The sequence below is a fragment of the Dipteris shenzhenensis genome, chromosome 2 (assembly GCF_047967505.1).
Source record: "Dipteris shenzhenensis isolate YYH24624 ecotype China chromosome 2, Dip_SZ_1.0, whole genome shotgun sequence".
Classification (NCBI taxonomy): domain Eukaryota; kingdom Viridiplantae; phylum Streptophyta; class Polypodiopsida; order Gleicheniales; family Dipteridaceae; genus Dipteris; species Dipteris shenzhenensis.
Genome location: NC_141597.1, coordinates 66154626 through 66164200, shown reverse-complemented (window position 1 = coordinate 66164200; position 9575 = coordinate 66154626).

The following is a 9575-nucleotide window of genomic DNA, read 5'->3' as shown; positions in this document are numbered from 1 at the left end:
TCAAGATTTGTGATGCAAAATGGGATAGAACCAATCACGATGGCATATGAAGTGTAGGCATTAACTTGATGGAGGGCATAGTGAGTGTAGTAGTTATCGGGTGATCGTGCCATTCTCATATGCTCCACCAAATGGGATTGGCAATAACTTTCCACCCGCCATGTGTGCCCATAAGAGGGTCATGGGTGTCCATACGAAGGCTCAAGCATCTTAGATCCCCATATCCAAGCATGCATTCGTTTTAGCTGTAGGAGGCCTATGGTGCATTGTCCACCTTATTTGTATATTCCCAAGCACGTCCTTATTGAGTGGGAGGGGTATCATCTAGAGTGAGATGCTCTCTGATGTGTATTGGAGCGTGATGTGCTTCTTGATGTCTATCCCCCCCGGATTTCTTTATACTCTCCTTTTCCCACGAGAATTATTGCAGCAAGCAACTTAACGTAGTTTCCTGACTCTTGATCTTAAACAATTCTGCCTTCAGATCTCTACCGCTCGCTTTGTGAGTTTTGAACTTAGCTACGCGTATCATCCGGACTTTGGGTCCTACCCTTCCCATCAAAGAGATTTGCACCACTGGCCCCTCGATTGCGACCAGGCACACGGCCTGCATGCTTTTGAGTTTTTGACAGGCGCACTTTTGGGCCAATGAATAGTGTTGAGCATATATTCCCAGCTTTGCGTGGATATTTCTAAGAGAAAGGGGGCATTAGCCTGGCAAATCACACCGTCCCATATCATTCTGTTGATCAGTTGGTTTAAGAACTGACGGCAAAGAACACTCAGAATGCTCACGTGGACTCGGACTAACGTGGATCCTACATGCTTCGCTTTTCACGTGTGATGAGCATGTCTTTTGCAAGCTTGTCGGTTGCTTCATCGCCATAATCTATACACCTTTGCTATGGTTCAAGTCAGAAGTGAACTAATGGCAACCCTCAAGTCTTTTCAATCCGAGAAAATTCCGTATCCTTCCTTTTGAGCCTGCACCACACTTATGCTCATATTTAGTTTTCTCCAAGAGTTTACACTTTTACACATCATGCTACATCACTCCACCAAGAAATGTTTGTTTTTTTCCTCTTTATGATTATTTGGCACCCTTGACAACTTGCCATGCTTTTCGTTCGAGCTCTATTATTGTTGCTTTGGCATTTTTTCTAAGGTGCTTGTTGCTTTACACATCCTTTGTGCATATAGCCAGGGCACTTCCGTGATGACCATGTGTTATTGCATCAAATAATACTCAAAGGTACTTATCATTATTTAAGGAAAGCCATTTTTATAACATCATTAAAATATGGTCGTACTTTGCCTTTTCAAATGGTCAAGACTGTTTTATCTCACTATCAAAGTCAATCTAGTTAATCGCCATTCCCTTATATTGGCATGTTCCACCATGAAAGGACACACATAGGAAATCTAGATAAAACATTTTAGAGGATCCAAAGTTCTTCCTTGTAAATAAACATTTCTCACATTATCTCTCTCTATGCATGATGCTCCATAGCTGAGTTTAAATTTTCATTACATGGTTTGAAACATAAATGGATTGCTTTATAATGGGCCACAAATGATCGCTTAAGTAAACACACACACACACACTCTCTCTCTCTCTCTCTCTCTCTCTCTCTCTCTCTCTCTCTCGTATAACACACATGCACATGTGGGCGCATGAATGCTCATGCATAAAAGTTTTATTATTCAAAACAAAATTGTTTAACATTGATGGCTCGAGGGATACACACATAAAAGAGATAGTATAACACACATGCACGTGTGGGCGCATGAATGCTCATGCATAAAAGTTTTGTTAATTGTTTAACATTGATGGCTCAAGGGACACACACACACACGTATGCGCATGCAAACACACACACACACACACATAGATTGGTCTTATTAAGTCAAAGTTTTCTGTAAGCCCCTCCCCATCTCCCAGCACTATCTTATTATGTTGAAATTTTACTTCCAGAGTGTGTATGGGACCTATTCATTGAACAATTCTCTATGTAGCTTGATTCTTTTTGTCTGCAATCATCCCACTCTATAAAAGCAAGAATTATCACCATGGACATTCTAAAACATATCTTAAATTAGCATGATTATACCAAACTATTCCATTCACAAAGATGGAATAGCTCTCAAAGTGTATGTAGTAGCTTCGTCCAAAAAATCTAGAAGCTATGATTTGATAAGGAAGTAATATCATAGCTTTAAGGATTAAACTATGTTATCTAGCAAGTAAAGACCAATTTTAGTCCTCCACTAAGGTCATAGTACTCTAAAAGGATATGTATACAAATTCCTGAAAATTTTTTATATCAAGTTAGCTAAAGAAGTAATAGATGACTTGAAATGTTGATATTAATGACTTGGATTTTAATCATTGAGACAATACACAATGCATTATTTATTGCTCTAAATTTCCTACAATCCATTCTTGTGCACATTATTCTACACAATTCAATCTCCATACAACAAAATATTATTTGTTACATAGAATTTATACTATGTGATATTTGATAAGCACACAAATGTAGGCATGAATATTGTTTTGCACAATTGAGGCATTTTCACATCAAGCTTAGTGGGACTCTTTTAAAATCTAACATCATGCTACTTTAACAATGGTACTTTAACTAAAAATGCAAAGAGGTGGTTCAACCAATTTGCAACTGGGTATTTTCCTTATTAGTATGCTATGTCAGAAGCATTCCTATGACAATTCAGATAGGAAATCAATGAGGAATTTGTTCGTACAAAGCTGAGTGAGGTAGAATAAAATAAGGGAGATCCCATTGGGCCAAGACTTTTTACTTTAGATGTAAGCTCTTATCAAGCAATTTTTGACTATTGTACCAGATGACAAGTCTATGATTACTTGACTGATTACAGGATGCACATAGGTGGACTTGCGTACTAAACCAGAGGAGATAGTGAACCTGACTAAGACATATGAAGAGTTGCTTGACCAAGCTATATCTCTTGAAAAGAGTGAAATCTTGAAAGACAAGACAAAGAAGAAAGATTTTGGCAGTGATACTGAAGAAGCACTAGCAACAAAAGATAAACTCAAGGCAGGGTTAAAAATGCACTGAAGGAATTGGTCATTCAAGGAAAACCAGGTAGCAATGGAAAATGGTGTAATAGGTGCTCTAGGACTAGTCATACTGAGAGGACGAATGCAAAACCAAATATTGTAACATTTGCACCAAGTTTGGGCATGACGAATCTGACTACTGGTTCAATGGCAAGAATCATCAAGTATCTACTAACCAAGTGACAACTAACACCCGGCCTGATAGTGGCAAACCACCACACCCTAAGCAGTAAGATAAGGGAAATAATGGTAAGGAGAAGAAGATAGATCCTTCTTCTAAGCTCAAATGTTTTTGCTATGGAGAGAATCATTTCCTTTCCAACTATCTGATTTGGGCTGAACATTTGAAGTTCCTCAAAACTAATATGGAATGAAAATAAGTGGATCCAAAATGTCGAGCATTCGTAACCGAGTTGTAGCCCAAGTGGTTACCATGTCAAAAGGTCCAGTTGCAACCTCTGTAGATACTGGTCCATTAGACAAGGATGTCAATTGGAAGGAAAAAAAAGAATTTTCTGCTAAAATTGCAAGAGATTTGAAGGGCAAAGCACCAGTAGTGGAAATGCCATCCAGTAGTCTCAACTACCCATCACTAAACTAGTGAGTCTTCAAAGTCTAGGGAACAAAGTGTGCAAGAACAAACACTTCATTTGATTCTAGCACAAAGCTAGCTTGAATCTAGGAAATATTCAAGAATATGAAGATCATCCTTACATTTGCTGAATTGATGTGGATAGCTCTGTATTCTCGTGATTTCTTCACCTAGTAGATTAAGGAATCTGAAGAGAAGTTGAAGGAGGTCAACTCTTTAGTTACTATACCTGTCTTTGACACACCAGTGGTAAATGAAGATGCGCTAGTGATCACCATCAAAGTTAAAAAGTAGACTATACCAAGTGTAATAATAGATGGTGGTTTAGGAGTAAACATTATTCCTAAAGATATTGCTAAGTAGTTGAAGTTTAAGACATTCAAGCCATCTCCTTTCCAAATGTAGGTGGAAGATCAATGACCAGTTGACCCAAAAGGTATGCTACAAGATGTTGTCATTTCAGTAGGCAGCAATTATTACATAGTTATTTTTATTATGATTTCCATGGAGCGAAGTGCCTACCCTATTCTATTGGGACAACCTTGACTTAAAAGTGAAAGGTACTACATGATTGGGGTTTAAAGGAAATGATAATCAAAACTGATAACCAAGATGTCTACATTCCCAATAACCCTTGGAAGGTTTTGAGTAGTTATTAGCCTAAAGATTTGGAAGTTATAGATCCATTTCCTCAAGATGAGGAATCACGATTGATGGAGCTACAGATACTTCCTATCAGAGAGATTGATATTTCCAAGTGGTTGCCTGTTGAAAAACTGAAGGCCAAGCAAATTGCTAAACAAAAAGATCTATTTATAAAAAAATTTGTTGAAGACATTGAAGGAGAAAGGGCACTGGTAGAGACACCCATAACTATTACATGCCTTGAAACTAAGTAGTTGTTGGTGCCAGAACCAACCCATGAACTCAATCTTGGAGCGGATGATAAACCTGCACAATTGTTGTGGTACATCTCAATTCCTCCTTTGAGTAACTCAAAGTTGTTAAAGAACTTTTCACTAGGTATAAGGATGTTTTGTCTGGAACTATACTGATCTTTGGGGAGTTCCCCTAGAGCTGTGTCAACATAGAATTTCTTTGGTTCCAGATGCCAATCCAATTCAGCAATAAAGGTATAGGATGAATCCAAATTATGCTAAGTAGGTGAAGATGAGGTAGATCAACTTCTTCATGCTGGATTCATTTATGCTATTGACCGCAATGATTGGTCACTTCCCATTGTGGTAGTGCCAAAAAAGAAAAATGGTTAGCTCCGAATATATATGGGTTATTAGAAGTTGAAATCACAACCTATTCCCAACCCATTTCCAACACTTTTTACAGATTGAATCTTGGATCAAGTTGTAGGACATGAGATGTACTCATTTAAGGATGGTTACAGTGGCTACAATCAAATCACTATCACTCTTAAAGATAAATTTAAAACTGCCTTCATTACAAAATGGGGAGCTTATGCAACCCAAGTAATGCCTTTTGCTTTGAGAAATGCACCCTCAACTTGTCAAGATTTTATGGTAGAGACTTTCAGATACTATCTAACTGAATTCATAGCCAGTTATTTGGATGATTTTGTGTGTATTCTATACACATTGATCATCTCGGCTTCCTCAAAAATTTCTTTCAAAGATGTAGGCAAGTTGGCATTTACTTAAATCCTGCCAAGAGTGTGTTCTGTTTACAATTTGATATCTTGCTCGGGCATGTCATTTCACAAGATGGTATATGCATCGAGCTAGGTAAAATTCATGTTATTTAGCAAATGCCAAAGCTTGAGAATGTGACTCAATTGCATTCTTTTGTGGGATTTATTAATTTTACAGGCATTTTATCAAGGCTTTTGCCAAGATTGTAGCTCCATTATATGAATTAACTAAAAAGGATGCCCAGTTTGAATGGACTTCTTAGTGTCTATTGTCTTTCATGACATGAAAAGCTGAGCTGTTGCTACACCCCTTTTAAGGAAACTAAGATGGGATATCATTTTCCATGTGCACGTTGATGCTTTTGGATATGCATTGGTTCAACTAGATGATCAGTTGGATTATCCACTGTATTATGCTAGTTGGTTGTTGACTCCCATCGAGTCTAAATACAGTTTAGTGAGTAAGAAGCTTTGGACATGATATTTAGTGTGCAAAATTAAGGCATTATTTACTCAGCAACCCTTTTGTTTTCTATGTTTAAATGTGGGTGTTGCGGAGAGTTGGGTGAAGAAGTATTATTTCCATTGTAATTGACTCTTGCATCAAGTAAACTCAATCCCTTAAAAGGGTATGCAATGCCCACAATGATATCCATCTCAACCATTCATAAATATACATCTTTGTGAGTAATTTCAAACAATCATAAATATACCTCTACACATAAAAGGATATCTAAGGAGTGTTATCCAATGAATAAAAACACATGAAAAAGATGGAATAAATACTTAAGAGCCTCTTATATCCAATGATGCCATGCATTGTTATGCTTCAGTGATCGCTGACAAAGTCTTTCATTTGGATGTGGTTCAAGGTCTAATCTCAAGGTTTTTTTGAAGAGCATCCCCTTTATTAATAGGCCTAAGAGGGAAACTAATAGATGGTGACCAAGGCCAAGAATCCTTAGTGGCTAGGCATCTTGCCATTTATATAGAACTCTTTCTACTTCTTGAGTTATTCACCTTAGTGCATCCTTCATCATGTGTATTGATTTCTTTATGCTTATAACAAACACTCTCCTTCCATCTTGGTGCACCTTCCTCATTACACATCAGTATTATCTAGTCACCAAGTCATTTTTGCTCCATTTTTAGTGCCACCTTTTGCTTGCATATGGTCTTGATGTACTATTAGTACATTGATTTTCAATGGCCATTAATTTTCTAGTCACTTCCAGGGGTCACCGTTGCCTTTGACCTATTCTTGATGGGATTATTCTATCTATACCTATGCTTGGATTTCAAGAAGCCTGAGGATCTAAGACATCAATTAAATTTCTCTTTTATTCCTTAAAGGTGGCATTGTGTTTTTGCATCAAGTAATGGGATTTCCCCCTCTCAATTCCATATGACATAGATCATAGTAACCTTTAAGCTGCTATATATCTTGGGAACAATACTCTGGTTATGCTAAAGGACAAACCTAAAGGCCCGAGATGCACATCCAAACTTTGAGAAAATTGATATTAGATTCTCATACTTGGCATCATTACTTCAAAAGCTTAGATTTTTATCTGGATGGAAGAGCAACTACTTGGGTAATGGAATTTTTGCACGTGTTATGCCTTGGTATCCTGCTTTCAATCCTTTAGTAAACTTTTGTCCCGTTATCCATTTGGGTTACTCTCAAATTGTCACCTATTTTTTTGTTGCCCCATATTGCTACACTTGCAGCTATGTTGGCAAAAGTATTTCATGTTCCAAAGTTGGATTTTTAGTGCTGAATTGGGATGTTTGGGTTTGTGTGCTTTGTAATATGACTATCCCAATTCTACAAGATTGGAACTTGATTGCTTTAGAGTCACAGCTAAATATTTGCTTCCATTTCACCTCGTTCTAACTTACTCATCTTATTCCCTTTGTTGCCTTTGAACTATATGATTTGCTTGCTTCCAATGCTTTCATGTTCATTCAAATACTCAATGTCTGATGTTAAATTCTCTAAGACCTACTGTGTTATTAGTGGGCTGCTATTTTAAAAGAAGATGATATGCTTGATTGTATCTTCTTGAGGAACCTCAGGCCGCCTCCCCATGATTCCTCATCTAAGTCATAATGAGCTACTTCTAGATTGGTTTTTGCCATGATGAACTATTTCTAGACTAGTTTTTGCCATGATGAATTGCTTCTAGTCTAGTTTTTACCATAATGAGCTGCTTCTAGACTGGTTTTTGCCATAATGAACTGCTTCTAGACTGGTTTTTTCCATGATGAAGTGATTTGAGGTTGCATTCTCATTGCTATGTGACTCCTTGTAGCCATGTAGACTCCAAGTTAAGGAATTCAAGTGGATCTTCTGTTGGACTGCTTTGTCAATGCCACTTGGTCCTCTTGCATGGCCATGTCACTCATGGCTTCTCTTGTAATTGCTCTGAGAATGGTTTGTGACTAGTTTTTGCTTGTGCTTTACGGTGTGCTTTGCATTCGCTTTAGCAATGTTAGAAGTGTTTTCACATATGCCCAGCAATGTCTGTCACTTTAGAATGCTTTTGCAAGGGCTTTAGGGCTATCTTTTCACTTTAGAAGCTTCTATGGTATTGGATTCATGCTCAGTGTTGCTTTACCAACTGCTTTCTTTTTAAAAACTGCTTTTTGACAACTTGATTTTTTGAGTGGTTGCCAGTGCTTTAGCAATGCTTTGTGACTACTTTGGTAGTGCTTTGCATGTGCTTGCTACAGCTTGGCCAGTGCTTTATGATTGCTTGTCCTTTTCTTGACTGCTTTATGAGTGCTTTTCCACTACTTTCTACGTGTAATGTGCTTTGCATGAAATTTACAAGTTCTCTCTATGTGCTTTGTGACTACTTTGAAAGTGCTTTAACATTGATTTATGGCTGCTTGTCCACTGCTTTCTATTTGACGAGTGCTTTACATGTGCTTTTCAGTGCTATGATAATGCTTTAGTGCTGCTTTGCCACTCATTGCTTGCTTTTGTAATTGGTTTGGTAGTGTTTTAGCAAAGCTCTGTATGTGGTTTGTCATGTTATTTGCATGTGCTTTTGACTTCTTAAATTTTGCTAAGAATTGCTTAGTGACTGTGTTACTAGTGCTTTCTTTTTAAAAACTACTTTTTGACTATTTGTAAGTGCTTTGGCAGTTCTTTACATGTGCTTATTACTGCTTTGGCAGTGTTGCTTATCCTTTTCTTGATTGCTTTATGAGTTCTTTTCCACTGCTTTCTACTTGTAATGTGCTTTGCATGAAATTTACAAGCTCTCTGTATGTGCTTTGTGATTGCTTTGAAAGTGCCTTAACATTGATTTATGGCTGCTTGTCCACTGCTTTCTATTTGAAGAGTGCTTTACATGTGCTTTGGTAGAGCTTTACATGTTCTTTGCATGTGCTTATTATTGCTTTGGTAGTGCTTTATGACTGCTTGTCCTTTTCTTGACTACTTTATGAGTGCTTTTCCACAGCTTTCTACTTGTAATGTGCTTTGCATGAAATTTACAAGTTCTGTGTATGTGCTTTGTGGCTGCTTTGAAAGTGCCTTAACATTGATTTGTTTTGCAACTTGTCCACTGATTTCTATTTGAACTATGCTTTACATGTGCTTTAGCATTCCTTGGCATGTGCTTATTACTGCTTTGGCAGTGCTTTATGACTGCTTGTCCTTTCTACTGCTATTGTGGGTGTCTTTTGGGTGACTACAAAAAATGTGGCCCATGCAAAATGTCATGTTGTCCACGCGCGATGAATTTTGTTTCCAGAAAGGTGGTGGTGAAAGTCTTTGAGAATGTGGAGACAAGAACCACAGTGCAGGGGAAAAAGAAGCAAAGGAAAGACCTTGTTGGCAACGAGATGTATTGCAATGAACTTATATGGTGAATGAAGACTCACCTCAAAATATTCATCAAGCACAATTACACTTGCAGGTGGCAGGCTAAACAGTTAAAAGAGTGTTTGCTGAGGTTTCCAGAAGATGTTGTGGTTTCAATAGTGGAATTTGCAGAGAACTATTCTTTCAAGGAGCAAAACGAGATTCAGTCCATGCACTGGCACTCTAGCTAGGTTACAATTTTTGTCCACATAACATATGTCCGTATTGGATTTGAGGTGAAGAAGACATTTCATTTTTTCATTTCAAATGACAAGGTACACGACACCCTCTTTGTCCAACATTATTTTATGCAGCATTATATGTGGTTGTTAAATCAAGG